At 28.7% G+C, this 15,702-nt stretch overlaps 1 protein-coding gene across 1 annotated transcript in view; it reads right to left on the minus strand.

Moving 5' to 3' along the window:
* The window catches only part of LOC121114493 (UPAR/Ly6 domain-containing protein qvr), a 64,928-nt gene that overhangs the window by 19,300 nt on the left and 29,926 nt on the right, over positions 1 to 15,702 (minus strand). The gene's annotated exons all lie outside the window — the stretch shown is intronic.

The raw sequence follows: 15,702 nt of genomic DNA on the forward strand, positions 1-15,702 counted from the left end.
TTTTTAACTTCTTTAGCCATTTGAAAATGACTTTTTTTTTAACGACACTCTCTATTTGTAAAGGGATTTAGAAGTTTAAATTTGAAAGGTATATTTGCTGAATTTCAGAAGTTTAAATTTTAAAGTTATGTTTTTGAATTTCAAAAGCTTCATTCAAGTTCCTTTTCTCAAGTGATACATATAAATATAATCCTTATTTTTCATTTTGAAGAAAAAAAAAATGTAGTCCCTCTAATTAACAATAATTTGTAATACATTAGCCACTTAAAACAAAATTTAGGAGAGACCTCCGATACTTATTTGATTCGATTTGGAAGTCAGTAATGTGGTTTTGATCGTTTGAGTATCTGAAGTATTGGGCTACAATTTGCAACAAATTGGACACCCTAATACACACGCTAAAATAAAATTGGAAGAAGTTTACATTTTTTGTGACCTTCACCTTTTATTTGACCTTAAAACTGTACTTTATAAATTTAAAATGTTATATAACTATTGCTTCAAGCATAAAAAGGCTTTATTGATAGCTACATTTTCCAGTTTAATCTAGTTGTCTTTGCATGTCATTTAATACTAAGATGTAAAGGTTTCATATTGAAAATAATCTCCATTACTTTTGTTGGTATTGATTGTATCGCTCAACACATCAAGAGTCAGTCTTGTCTATTGACCCCTCAAAACTTAGCCCCATAACATACCACTGACCCTAAGCATACCTCTCAAATCCACTTGACATATAATGGGTGGAGGTCCCATTCGAAACTAACTAAGTTTCTTGTAGCAAACAATACCTTTTGTGTTTTTTTTGTCAATATGATAAATATGAGTACCCCATCCCAGATGTTAGCAGTTGATCCACCTACTTTATCGATGTATAATTTATTTTGATCTTAGGAAAATACCTTTTACGAGCCCAGGTACATAACATCCCCTTAGTCTTTGACTCACTAAACTTGAGTCTCGCTCATGAATTATATCAGCCATTGAAGTTAGATCAATCCCAGTTATCACCAGGGTTTTTTTAATCTAAAAAACCAATAGTAAGTTTTGACCCCAGCCTAGGTAAAATAATGTGCAGAATGCCACAGTTCCATACGATTGGCGACATAATCCCCCTTGAGGACATCCTCTTTTTTGGATTCAGGAAGAAACTTACTCCCTGTTGAGAACAGGTGATTTTGCTGTTTATCAAATAATTTTTGTACAATATGTTTATGTATATATGTAAAAGTGAATAATAAATATACAAGAAACAAGAAACATATTGATTTTTTTATATATTCATATATATTTTTCTATTTAACTAATTATAACACATATGTGTTTTTTTAAGTATTCAAAAGAAATATAAGCAACTATAAATTATAAAAAAAAGTAATGATTGTATCATTGAATTGTGCTTTGGTCAATACCATTATTTTTCAAAGACTTTTCCATGGCACTGTAAGGAAAGTTGTCGAAGACAACGATTATGCATGTTTCTTATTAAAAACAGCGCTTTCTACCTTATCAACCACTTTACCAATTGCCGAATCTCCAGACTTTCTTCTGTGGAAACCAAATCTGTAATTACGTTTGGAGTTTTAGGCCTCTTTTTTAATTTCTAAAGATTCTGGTCAAGAAAAAGATTAATTTTGTCTTATCAAAAAATATATGTATATTTGATTTTTGTTCTTATATACAAACAAACCTTTTTTAAATATTGGATGGAAACTTAGATCCCAAGTCCTGTCTCATCAACATTATTTGCACTTTTCAAAATTACACTTCTAATTTAAAATATAGTTAATTGTTACTAATGGAATCTCGTTTTTTTGTTTTGTTTTAAGAGTATGTAAAAGTAGTTAAATATATCCATAAAAATATATTTCATATCTTGATAGAGTACATGTTCTAGTTTGATCTTGAAAGGTGTTCATGATACATATGGATCTAGTATGTACCCAATGTTTTTATTTAATTTCCCACATAGATGGCTAATCCATCAATAATGATAAAGGTTGTTGACTAGAAGTTTGGTTTTGTCTAATAACTAAGTCATTCATCCTTATTATATGAAAAAATGGTAGAAATGGGATTTGCAAAAAAAAATCCCAATGAATACACGCATTTCAGTTGATATCACATAAAATTTGTACTTAAATGGATCGAGGGTGCTTTTGTTGTACGTATTCAAGATATTAAATATAATAGGTCTAATGTAAAAAAATGCATTATTTTTCCAATAGATGGCGTTAGTAATGTACATGGTTTAATCGGCTTTCAATAAATAATGTTATAAAGATAAGATTATGTACTACAAAACTAATTTATATAGTTTTGTAATTGTTTGACTCAATATTGTTTGAGAGTAAGTCAAAGATGGACACTAGCAAAGAGTAAAAACCCTATATTGTACATTTATTCTTCAATGAAGGCAAACGTGCAACCCAGATGGCTGAAAATATGAATAGGTTTTTGTTTCTGACATTGTAACAGCCAATCACATGCAATTTTGGTTTCATCGAGTCCATGCCAGTAATTTTGATTTCATAGATGCACCACGCTCTGGAAGACCAATTGTGGATAATGTGGATAAAATTATAGAAATCGTTGAGGCCGACCGTCATGTAAGCACTGTTTTGATCGGCAAGGAAACATACATTTATGAAAAAAAAAAAAATCCAATAAATATATTTTTACGATATCTATTATATAGCTGCTGAGTGTATAAAAAGAGCTGGTTTCTTTTCATACTTAATTTCATATATGCATTCAGTCCCTTTTTTTTGTTTTGTTATTGTGATATATTATATCATCAACGACAGCTAACTTGAGAAATATTCTTCCATCTGCGTTGACACAAGTTTAGCAATTTAACAGTACTCTCTGGTTGACATGGACATTTAAAGAAGAAAATTACTGAAACGCTATTGGGTCTAAAACTACTCTTTAGATGTTGTTGTAAAATAATGGAAGATAATTAGCAGTGGTGGAAAACTATTGTTGAATTTGTTCAAAGCTCGACTTAACAGTATGGACCAGTTTACTGTTTCATATATACATTTCATTTTTAATACATTCAGAAAAGTTTGCAACATTTGTTGTAATTTCGGTATAAAACGGCGGTAATAGTTTACTATTCCTAATAACTTATTTACAACCTTGACGATGTAAGATTCCTTGAATTGTTTTAATCTGTTATCTTTTTGTCCATCGGACTTATTCCTCTACATGAAATTTTGAAACCTAAGAAATCGACTTCCTTTTTGCGAAATTGGTTTTTTTCAACATTATAGCTATATCCAATTTGTTTTATGGCTGCTAATGCTTTAGATATAAGACCATGATGTTCCGATCGAGTGAATAGTAAAATGTCATCTATATAACCAAAACAATTATCAATGTTAACTATCACTCCATCTATCATTCTTTGGAACATCCTTGTTGAATTTTTAAGTCCAAATGACATTCTGAGGTAGTTAAAAAAACCCACACGGAGGTGAAATGACAGTTTTTTCATTTTCACAAGTATCCATAGGAATTTGGTGACAGGCTTTTAATAAATCTAATTTACTGAAATACTGAAAATTATTTATTTTTTCATTGAAAGTATGAATGGATGTCATGGGATATTTGTCCGCCTTTGTTACACTGTTAAGTAGTCCATAGTCTCCTAGTAATCACCATTCGTCATTTGATTTTTTTACAAAATGGATAGGGGATGACCAATTGGACAATTGAAGATTTTTCGATTGTTCAATTATTCTGCTATCGAGGAGTTTGTGTATCTCTTGTTTAATAATCTCCGTCTTTTCAGGAGTGAACCATCTTGGATGTGTAACGACAGGTATTCCTGTTGTTTTCTATTTTATGATTTTATGCCCTGTAAGCATTTCCCTTTAAATGAGTTGTCATGGAGGACAGATTGCTTACCTAAAATAATCTTTGTGTCACTGCAAGGACGTACCGCATACGAATCTGTAATTAATTTAATCGTTTCACAATCTGGTTTTCGAGAATTTTTAGAGTATTTTGTACATTTTTTATAGGTTTGAGATAACTTTGAATAATAAAAAAACCAATAGGGTAGGTTAAGCATACGTCCTACGTGTCCAAATTGTCGGGCACGTAACGGTTACTCCCAATGATTCTTTATTATTTCAACCTAGGATATCAAAAGAGATTGTTGTGTAATTTTTATACATTTTTAAATAATCCTATAAAATTTCAAATCGATTGATGTACTTTTTGAGAAAAAAAACTATAAAGTTCGAGGTTCTAATAATTTGCAGTTAAAATTCAACACTTCCGTATCTTCTAGTCTGTGATAATTTGAACATATTTTGTCTCCATTTGGTTATATTAGAATAAAATTAGCATATTTGAGTTCATTAGGAGTGTTGACATAAGTAGTTCATATTTTTTGGGAAATAATCGTTGTACGATAATATGAACCAAATAATTGACAAATTTGTATTACTGGACAGTATCTTAAATTGAATAAAATAATAAATAGATGTCTAAATAACCAAATAAATTGCTAGATATTAAATAGAAAAGTATTCTAATAGCTTTAGATGAAAAAGAAGAGAGGGAGGAGCAGACGTACGGTATATAAAATGGAAAGAGAATATTCCCTCACTCCTCAATCTCAGGATGGAATATAATGGATCCAGTTCGGCAAGATAATGTCATTAATTCCATAGATGCCTCCGATATATGATTGAGAGAATTATAAATCTAGCCAAGTAAAAAATAAAGTCTCTCAGAGTTCGAGTCGCTTCACTTGAACTCATCACCTTGGAAAATTATCAACATTTAGTGTTCAAGCATAAATACTACTTTTAGATCCCCTAACTGATGCATATATCAATAACATTAAGTCTAACTGGATTAACAGACGAATTCCACTTGAGGCAATGTGGAGTTGAATCTTGAAGTGATTCGGATGAGGGAAAGATATGAGAAGACAGAAAAAAAATCTTTATCCAATATTGCAATAATTGTTAGTTTCTAAATCCTGGAGGAGCCAAGCATTTTGTATTCTTAAAAACAATATGAGCTATCGAGACAGGAGTCACTTATTCCAAGGAAGTCAATTGACTTCCTTGCTTATTAATAAGTCAACCCAAATCGAACATGAATCTTCCAAGTTAGTGAATGAAGACTTTCATAACAAAGAGGAAAACTTGGATTCTTTACAACGGTGATCCAAAGATGTCTAAAGGAGACCAGGGTTCATTAATTAATAATTAGTATTAATAAATTAAACCTACAAATGGAAATGGCTAGAAAATCAAGATAATCTATCGGAATACAAATGATAACTCTTGATTGTTGAAGTAAATGAAGAATTTAGAGAGTTGGAGACGATTCCTCTTCATAATTGATCCAATATATTATCAAGATAATATAAATTTTGACATGGAAGAGTTTCAATGAAATATTGTACCGTATTGGAATTTGGAATTTAACTTTCTGGAGTTGACGATAGGAGCAAACAAGATCCGAGAATAATAGCACATCTTTGAAAAGTTGATAGTTTCCCAAGGTTGCAGTAGTCAACATGATGCAACTCGGACACCGAGAGACTCCATACGATACTTGGGTAGAGTTACAAACCGAGAAGATATTTATTTAACAGTGGATCGGATATTGGAGGTATCCATGGAATAGATATAACAGAACTGGGTAAGTTATATTATTTCCCGAGACGGAGTTGGAAAAACGAGTACGATCATTCATAAATCATATTAAAAATAATCAATTCCCCCCGTACAAGATTAGCTACGTTGTATTTTGAGCTTTATCCAGCCAAGGTATAAATATTCAATGTATCACTTGCACTGGTATGTAAATTTTTCTTCAATACTTTTGGTATTTAATGGTGTCCAAAATTAATAAATATGATTTGAATAACGTTCGAAATTAAAAATAATAATTTGATACTTGTTCAAATTTTTGAATTTTGTGCATTTTTTGATTGATTTTTTAAATCTTTAATAACATCTTTATTCGATTTTTTAATGAAATTATTCTGATACAAACTTTTTACTAACATATTTGTCAATATGCTTATTTAAAAAAAAATCTCCAATATAACACACAATGTCTATACAAAGTACATGAATATAAACACCTTTTAGATGTTTCCGACCCTAATCCAAATAGAAGTAAATTTATCATTGGAATTTTTTTGTTGTTTTTAAATATATGGTTATATTATGTATGCAATCATTCAATCCTAAGAAAATGTAACTTAAAGACTTAAAAAACTACAACATAATTCATTTATGAATTGTTTTTACGCCAAAGGAATTTATTTGAAGCATGAATAATACAAATTTGATTTAGAAAGAACTATTTGGTTCTAAAGGGTCTATTTTAGCAGCAATATTAATTAAAAAAATAATTAATTGAAATTTATAGAGGCTAAGTGCTTGATTTTTTTTTTTTAATTTGTGATCATTAATTATGCAGTAAACGAGGAAATAAATCAATCCATACTGTATTTGTAAATAAAGGAGCTCATATATATATTTTTATCAATTTTTTATTGATTATCTCCTTTGAAATTAACTTTTATGTAGATTATGGGTTTTTCTTACTTAAAAGTTGGATCAAGCTTATAATTTGAGTAAAAATACTCAAATAATTTAAATTGAAAAATTCTAAAAAAATCAAATCTCATACGAAAATGTAATTACCGATTTGTAATCGTCAACTAGGTACTTTTGTAGGTTATATGAAATTAAAAGATTTTTGAAGTTGTTAAATTTTGTCGACTTGTATTATAAAAGTACACACTCATAAGGTGTGTGCGCGATCGCTCATTTTTACATTTGGAGCAAAGTTGCTCATTTTGTTCTTTTGGTTTGAAAATTGCTCATTTTTCCAAAGTAGTATAAAGTAAATAAATAAAATTTGCGTTTATTTAGATTATACAACAGTTTTTGATGATTCTTCAATGAAATTTTTCGAGGGAAATCCCTCTTTTTTAGAGGAAAATCTATGTATATAATGAAATCAGGTTTAGGATCGGATATATCAGGAGCCAGATTATGACAAAAGTCAATTAGAGGAAGTGCAAATTCGGCCCAAAATTGTCTGTTGAATAATCCCCGTTGAATCATGCAATCTAGAAGAAGTACTTTTGCACAAAATGATCAAATCCTGATTTTCCATTTATACAAAATACTGGACGTATAGTCAGTGGTCGTGATGATGAGATGTTTCAGTCTCGCAATACTTTCGAAGATTTGAGAGACTTTAAATTTGCTCCAACTTCTAATGTAGACGTTGAAAAGTCTTTAGGTATATTTAAAACTACCAATACTGATCAAAGACAAAAATTAACGGAAGAAATCATTCTAAAGTCTTGATTTGTCGATATAATATAGCATAATTTATCTATATATTTTGTTAAATATAAAATAACACTCAATACTTTAAATTATTCTAATAAAACTTTACTTTTCTTTAAAAACAAATTGCGGAATTAAGATATTATAGTTGCTCATTTTTCAAAATTTTAGCGCTCTTTTATTTCTTATTATTCTCTTATTATTTTTATATTTGCTACAAATGTATGTAAGTCATAACTATATGACTAAGAAAATAGTTAATTACTTGGTGGTTCTCAATGAAGGAAGGAAATGATGAAGGAATGATATCATGATTGAATGTTGGTATACTGATGAATAGACATATATACAATATATTTACTTGTTTTTCCGTTTGGTTAGTAGTAAGTACAGTCTCTGTTGCTTGATTTTTGCTGATGAGAATACATTCAAAGTTTATCAGACAATCTACATACACAGAAAAAACATGTACATATTTATGACTACAGTTATTCAAAAAGAAAGCTCCTACCACCCCTTGGGAAAAAGCTCATCATTTAAAGTGGGTATTTGATCATTATGATGATATTGGTTCATCCTATCAATGTTATACATATATAGATATGAAATTGTGTTTGTGATTTTCTATATTTTTTCAATAGCTGATTGATACATGCTATTCTATTTTTTTAGTGGGGGATACTTAATTAAGCGGAAATATCTTTGATGATTGATTTATCTTTTTCTTAAGGGGGAGAAAGAGAGGATTATTCTTGAGAGTACATTGAATGATCAGTTCTGCTTTCAAGCATTAAAAATCTCTGAAAATATCATCACATAGAACCATTATTTTTCACTTCATACTCAAAAGAGAAATAATGAAATAAATGTTTTAATATATCTAAAGATGAACAACATATGTGCTTCATGGTAACGAAATGAATTGAATGACATTACTAGAAAGCTTTCCACAAATAGTCACAGATGTAAGAGTTAGACACGGTATTACCATTTATGTGTTGTTACATATCTACGCATAATATATTTTTTACTATGATTAAGTAAATTAAATTTATACCCAAACCAAACATAAATAATGTTGTTTTTAGTATCGATATACTCCTATTTATTGATTTAAATAAAAAAATAATTACTTTTGTTTAGTCGAATTGGTCTCAAAAACAGTTTTATTATTATATATTGTTAACAGGAGTTTTTTAGCTTTCTAAGAGATCCTTTTTACTATTGAATTTGTAATTTAGATATTAATGAAGGATTTATAGTCTTATAAAGTGGGTTTTCCCGAATTTTAATAAAAATTTTTAAAGAAAGTTGTTGTATAATACATTTGTTGTTCAACCACTTCATTTGGAGTTCTTAGTTTTCCTTGTCAAGGGAGATAATAAAAATGAAAAGTTTATTTTGTAGCCGAACCGGTATTATTTATTTTTATTTTTGGCAACGATAAGAATTGCAAACTTCCAATTTATCAGCCAATCCCCCTCCCCTTAAAGTAACCCTTTATTAAAGATCGATACATATTTGTAACAAATGATTTATTAGTTTATAATTTCCACACGTAGGTTATGTTAATCTCTGTGTTTAATACATATTATCTACAAGTTATGTAAAGTTAGTATTTTATTTTAACAGCTTTATTATCTTATTACTAAAAAATTGTTTAAGCATGCAAGGATACAAATATATATTTTACTAAAAGACGAGTTGTATAAAGCAGAGCTGTACACTGGGGCATGACTAATGATGGTGGGTTTTTTAGGTGGTCTGCTTTTTTGGAATTAGTAATCAGGAGAATGAATTATTTTTTCGTCAGCTATTGTTATTATTATTTAAATCTTGAGTAGTGAACTTCCTCTCCTACTGAATTCAATTATATTCAAACCCTGATTGAACATTAACTTTGAGGATCAGTGTTAGAGCTGTATTTCTAGGACCTTGTTGGACACAGAGTAGAATTGAGGATCGACGTCAGAATAATTGTTCCTTTTATGATTGTTCATTTCCTTCTCCCCCTCCTCCCTCGTCATAGCTGGTCTAATGAAACGTCATGACCTGCTCTTCTCCAAAACATTATTCCAATTGTTAGGGTTACCATGTTGATTTTTTACATGCCCAATATATAAATGATTTTCATCACAAGCCATTACCATTATTCACATCTAATTGGTTTCTTCACATACCCAAGGATAAAGAGACTATAAGGGAAAGAGGAATCATGTATATCAATCAATAATGTTTTTTCTTATCTCTAATTCTGATTTGTCTAAAATTTGGTCTATGTGCTTTGAACTCATTTTGCACAGTTCATTGTCATTATGTATTTTGACTAAGATTCATCTAATGTAATTTAAGAGAAGTCAACGTTTCGGATAAGATTGTGTATTTTTCTTTAAAATAAACCAGAAACATAAATTATTAATTAAAATAAAAGTTCATAGTGTTTGAATCGTAAGTATGCTCTAAAAAATTATAAAACTTATTTTAAAACAAGAATACATAACCCTAATCATCAACGAAGGGTATTTATATTCTATATTTTTGCTCGAGGTTACGTGAATCCTGAACATAATTCATAAACATAGTTTTTGTTTACTTTTTAATACAGCTATCTTGTCTCCTTTTTTAGTCTCTTTACCCAAGGATAGTGGCAACATTTTGCACTTATTATTGTTTTTTTTTTAGTTTTATCATGTTATATTATATCCTCACATGTTTGAAAATGCGTGCATTTTCGCTTTTCTACATTACAACTTATTGTACATTTTTTAGTTCAATAAATTGCATCAAAACCCTATTGTAAAAATATTTGATTATCTATAATTTAAAAAAAAAGCAAGAACATATTCTTATTCCAGTCATTGATTAAAAATTTGCACAAATTGTATTGATTAAATATTTAGATTAATATATTATAAACATAAAAAAAGATTTGTAGATTTTTATAATGTTTATCTTGATTTTAAATATTATGTTGTAAATTAAAAATAGAAAAATCCAATTGAAAAGGATTTTGTAAAAGTTTATTACAATGCTAATACAATTAAAGCAATAAATTCCTATATTAAAATAATTTTATCCAGATGTATTTGTCCATAAATTTGTGTTCCATCATTAAAATTTATTTTCAGAGTAAATTTGGTTATTATTAAACACAATATCTTAACGTACAGATACTTGTAATTTATTAGGATGCTATTTAGTTTTATCTCTCAATCTTGCATGAAGAAGAAAGGGAAAAAAGGCCCAAAATCAGTTGTTAACAAGGTAAAATTCTTCCCAACTATTTAATTCATCTTCAATAATTGTAAGTAATTGTTTATAGCTTCATAAGAGCTAATTAGTAATTAGCTTTCAAAACACATAAGTTATAAATAAGTAATAAGAATATTGACGATTAACAAAAAATTACCAACACTTGTCATTTGTGATCTCGCCTTGACAGTCAAATTGAAAAGAACATTACAATCAATAATCATGATGAATATGTAGATATTTTGTGGAGACTTTAATAAGATTAATAAAAGAAACTAGGAATGGAAATATTAAGAAATGTCGGTTATCTGACTATCAATTGGGAATGAACGTTGATGTTCGTTATGAGTTATATAGTTATTTGTGTATGACTCCGTTTTTGTGAATATTGATATGTTTTTTTTAAATTTGGGTATGCCCTATCCGTACGTGTATCAATCTTATTATATACCATTAAACAACGGAACTGCATCATTTGCCAATCACTATTTATTCCCCTCATATTATTGAAATCAATGTTTTAGACAGGGGAACAATTTATGTATCAAAATTTTTACCAATGAGTTGAAGCTAAGGATAATTTATCTTTAAGCGCAAAATCCAACATTTATCTCAGTTTTCTGAGCTTTAAAAAGCTAAATAAGTATGATAACCAACAATCTTTTGTATACTTTTTTTAACTTATTCATAGCAATAAGGAATATCCTAGCTTATATTATAGAAAAATGTTCCATATTTTATAGAAAAAAAAAATATTTAAAAAACGTAGATTTCCAAGGGTTTTGGTTCGATTTTATATTTTTTGGCGATCCCAATTTATATGAAAGTATTTATGAAAACAGGCAACATTATGTCAATATTGTTTAGGATTTCAATACCTTATCATGATGTCATACTTGCTAATAAATTATAATAACTAATATCAAAATATAATACTGCGCACCTTACAAATTCAAATAAAATTATTATCTATTATATTTGAAATACTTAAACTGCCTATTCTCTGTTAATGGATCTCTTCCTCGTTTCCATCTTAGAATCTCCTTCTAAAAGAAAGGGTCAACTTTACTCTTTTATGAGGTCTCTTAGTTTTTTGGGATATATTTTGAGTTAATATGGAAGAGGAATATATCAGACGACAAGGATCAAGCATTTATCCTAAAAAAATAAATAATTAATTTAGGTATAGATAATATAGTTGCTGAAGGAGATTTACAAAATGATAAAACACTATTACACTCATTAATTAATCATAAAATATACAGGTTGAATTGGCAGATGCCAAGTCCCAGGCCCGCGTCAATTTAATACACACAATTCTAACTGAATAAAATAAGAGAAGGTATATGGCATATTTAAATGTAAATAATTGATAACATTACGTATTATCAGAACATGAATATCATAAATCATTAAGTCTATATATATTAAAAATGACTTACAAACACTATTGTTAAATGGGAAACGACTTTTAAACTTAAACGTGCTTTTCATTTGCTTATGTTGATTACATTAATTAAAGAATTTGTACTAAAGAAGAAAATATATCATACACAAGAGTAGTTAGAATTATAATATATACTGGAATGATAAAAGGCTGAAAATTTATCTGCAGAAGAAAACAAATCCAACCTTAGCATCATACAAAAGTTGAGTCAACTCCTTCCTTAAAAGAAAATCTATCCTAACGTATATATTTTATATAGCAATAAATATATTCAAATGTTGAAACTATTACTGTCATATTCATATAAAATGGTCTGGAAGTAAAGTATCACATAAATGTAGTTATGATAGTAACTAATTAGGTACTACTAAAATATGAAATTATAACAAAATAATTAAAATATATAATAATTTCAAATTTTGATGTATTTTTAATTAGACAATTGCTATGGCCTAAGTGAACTCTTTATTCATTAATACCGGAAGAAGTGGACTTCTATGCTCTCCAAGAGTTAAGATCAAAGAAAGATAAAGGGAATCGAAAGAAGATACTTTTAAATTGATCGTCTATTTCAAGAGATGCTGGAATTTGGATTCTGTATTCCCCGAAGGACAACAATTTTCATCCGAAGAAAATTAATTTACTTCATAAAAAAGTAGAGTTGACTCCTTTCTTAAGACGGAGATTCCAGGGGTGAGCAATGAAGAGATCAATTTATAGAGATTCGGAAATTTAAATGTTTCAAGCATAATTAAAAGTTATTAAATTTGAATTTTTAAAAATTATGCTGTTATATTAATTATTATAATTTATTAGCTGGTATTTCGTCATTATAGGGCATTGAAATCTTAAACAATATTAAAACAATGGTGTCTGTTTCCTAGTATAATCCCATAACAATGGAATAACTCAAAGAATACAAAATTCAATAAAAAACCTCGAAGAACCATTTTTTAAAAGGTTTTTTTTTAACATAAAAATGGAATATTTTTCTATAATATAAACTATGATATTCTTTATCATTATGAAAGATCAATAAGTTATCAGGATCTAAAGAAGGAGGTCGATTTCATCTGTTTTCAGCTTAACAAATAAAATATTTTTATAATAATAAAAAACACAAGTTTTATTCATCTTACTTTTTATTTGGTAGATATTTTAATGATAAAATGACTCTGAAGATTTACAATTACTGAGATCAGTTTTGGATAATGTACTAAAGATAAATTTTATCCTTGGCTTCAATTCCTTGGTGAAAATTTTGTGTTCCCAGTGTTATTCAAGATTTATGAAATGGGTATCCGAAATGTTGATTCTGAAAATAATATTTGTAGATTTTTAAAAACAAAGTTGATTTTGTAAAAGGATTCTATCAGTTGCATAGGACTACAGTGCGTGAGGTAAAATCGTGGACATTTTGAGAACGAACAAATAGGATAAACTTTTGCAAGAATAAAAAGGAGTACAAGATTGAGGCTTTATATCAGACTTCCTTATCAATATATCTTTATATTATTCAAATATAAATATAATATCACTTTAAAATGATAAACACTTCTCAAGGATATGTGAAGAGTTGGGGTCTAAAATAAAACAAATTGTTTTCGTTTTGAATAATCTTGTCTAGTAGTCCTACTACTAGATGATTCCCAAATTATCCTCTACTCGAAAAATATCAGAAAAATTATCCTAGGGGCATTTGAATATTTTTTTTATTTTACGGTAGATGGTCCTAAAGACCGGTTCTAGGACATGACTGTACCGAATAAATTTGAAATAATGTACCATTGCAATATGTTGCGTAGTTATAATTGTAAGTCCTTGTTGGACTCGGAGTAGAATTGAGGATTGACATCGGAGTAATGCTTACCTATATCCTTGTTTATTCCCTTCTCTCTTCGTCACAGCTGCTTGTAACTTAGATAGTGAAACCTCATGACACCTAAGCAACTCTCCACCAAAAGATTATTCGAATTGTAATTGTTGCCATGTAGATTTAAGGTTCTTTGTTTAAGGGCCCAAAACGCTCCCAATTAGCATTACTAGTTATTTTGCTAACTGGAAATATGCATGAAATTACCGGAGCTTTCATCAGTAACCTTTGAAATACAGCAGAAAAATGGTTTACTTATCGTAAATTACCCGGTACTTTGAAGTAAATATTACAAAGACAAACGTAAAGAATGCCATTTTTTTCTATATAACGGATACTATAGACTATTTCTTGTGGGGAAAAGTTGTTCTCTTTTAAATATAATATGTACATATAGACGTTTTATCGGTTTTAGATAACTATTTAGGATGGAAGCTCCAAAGGGACGATTATTTGACATAAAAAACACACACATTACTAAATCGGGATGAAATAAATGAATATGTACATAATAGATCAATTATTTCGTATTCAAATAAATTTGTATCTCATGAGTCAGCCTCGTTGATCGAGTACCAGATTGGTCAACCAATTGTCACACAATGGGTACATATATTATAACCATTAGTAAAATATCGGATCGGATCCAAAAATCACGTGTGAGTGTCATAATTTGAGAGCTTTTCATTCCTTTTAAACTTGACAGTCAAGCAAAATATTTGAACATATTAAAATAAACTAATATATGTACATAATATTTCAAAAAGGAGGAAACTACAGCAAAACCAAATGATATTATCAAAAAGCTTAAATTAAGCACAGTGTATTCAATCTACTTTCTTTCATAACTGTCAGACACTGCAGTATGACTCTACTACTTTTCATTTCCTTTATTCTAGTGAATGTATGTTTTATGTATATAGTTGTAGTACTTACTAATTGTAGCAGTATAATATATTTATCATGTTTTATACATATGTACATTAGAGTTTGAGTGTTTTCCATATCATTACGACACTGACTCTCCATGTATGTTTTCACTTTAAGCTCAAAAAACTTTGTACACACATTCTGTCTTATGTAGAAAATAAGACCGTCATACATAATATATATATGCATATATATTCATTAAAAGAAGAAGGAAGGAAAAGCAAGCTCAGGTTCATTCACATGACGTTATTTCACCTCTAAAAAGAAGCTTTACTACGTATTAGAAATGTAGCAGGGCCGTCTGCAGGATTATATATATATATATATTTTTTTTTTTTTTGGGGGAGCTTGGTTTTTGGATTTTTTTTGAAAATATTAAATTTTTTGAAACACAAAATTCCAAAGCTCTTCACAAAAAATTTCAAAATCTTAATTTTTCGGGTAAAAAAAATCTAAAGCTATTCACAAAAATTTAAAATTTTTGGAAAAAATTTTCCCTTCACAGAAAAATTAATTTTTGGAATACAAATTTCTCGATCTGGTCCAGTTTAGTCCCCCAACTTATTAAGTTTTTTTGGTTTTTTTTGTGTGTGTGTTACTTTAATTGGTCAGTTGGAGTTGCACTAATAAAGTATAAGTAAACATTATTGTTCTACAATTTATTCCATCTGATCTGTCTTTCAAGTCTATAAACCATTAAATATATTTCCTTCTATAGGAACAAAAACGGGCCTCAAATCTACGCACATTGATTTCTAGAGAATAATTTCTCCCGAGTGCATTATAAAAGCTTATAAATTTTGATTTTCCATGACATCACTCAACTATTTCTAAAAAAAAATTATAGTACTGAT

Source organism: Lepeophtheirus salmonis, chromosome 3 (assembly GCF_016086655.4).
Source record: "Lepeophtheirus salmonis chromosome 3, UVic_Lsal_1.4, whole genome shotgun sequence".
Lineage (NCBI taxonomy): Eukaryota > Metazoa > Arthropoda > Copepoda > Siphonostomatoida > Caligidae > Lepeophtheirus > Lepeophtheirus salmonis.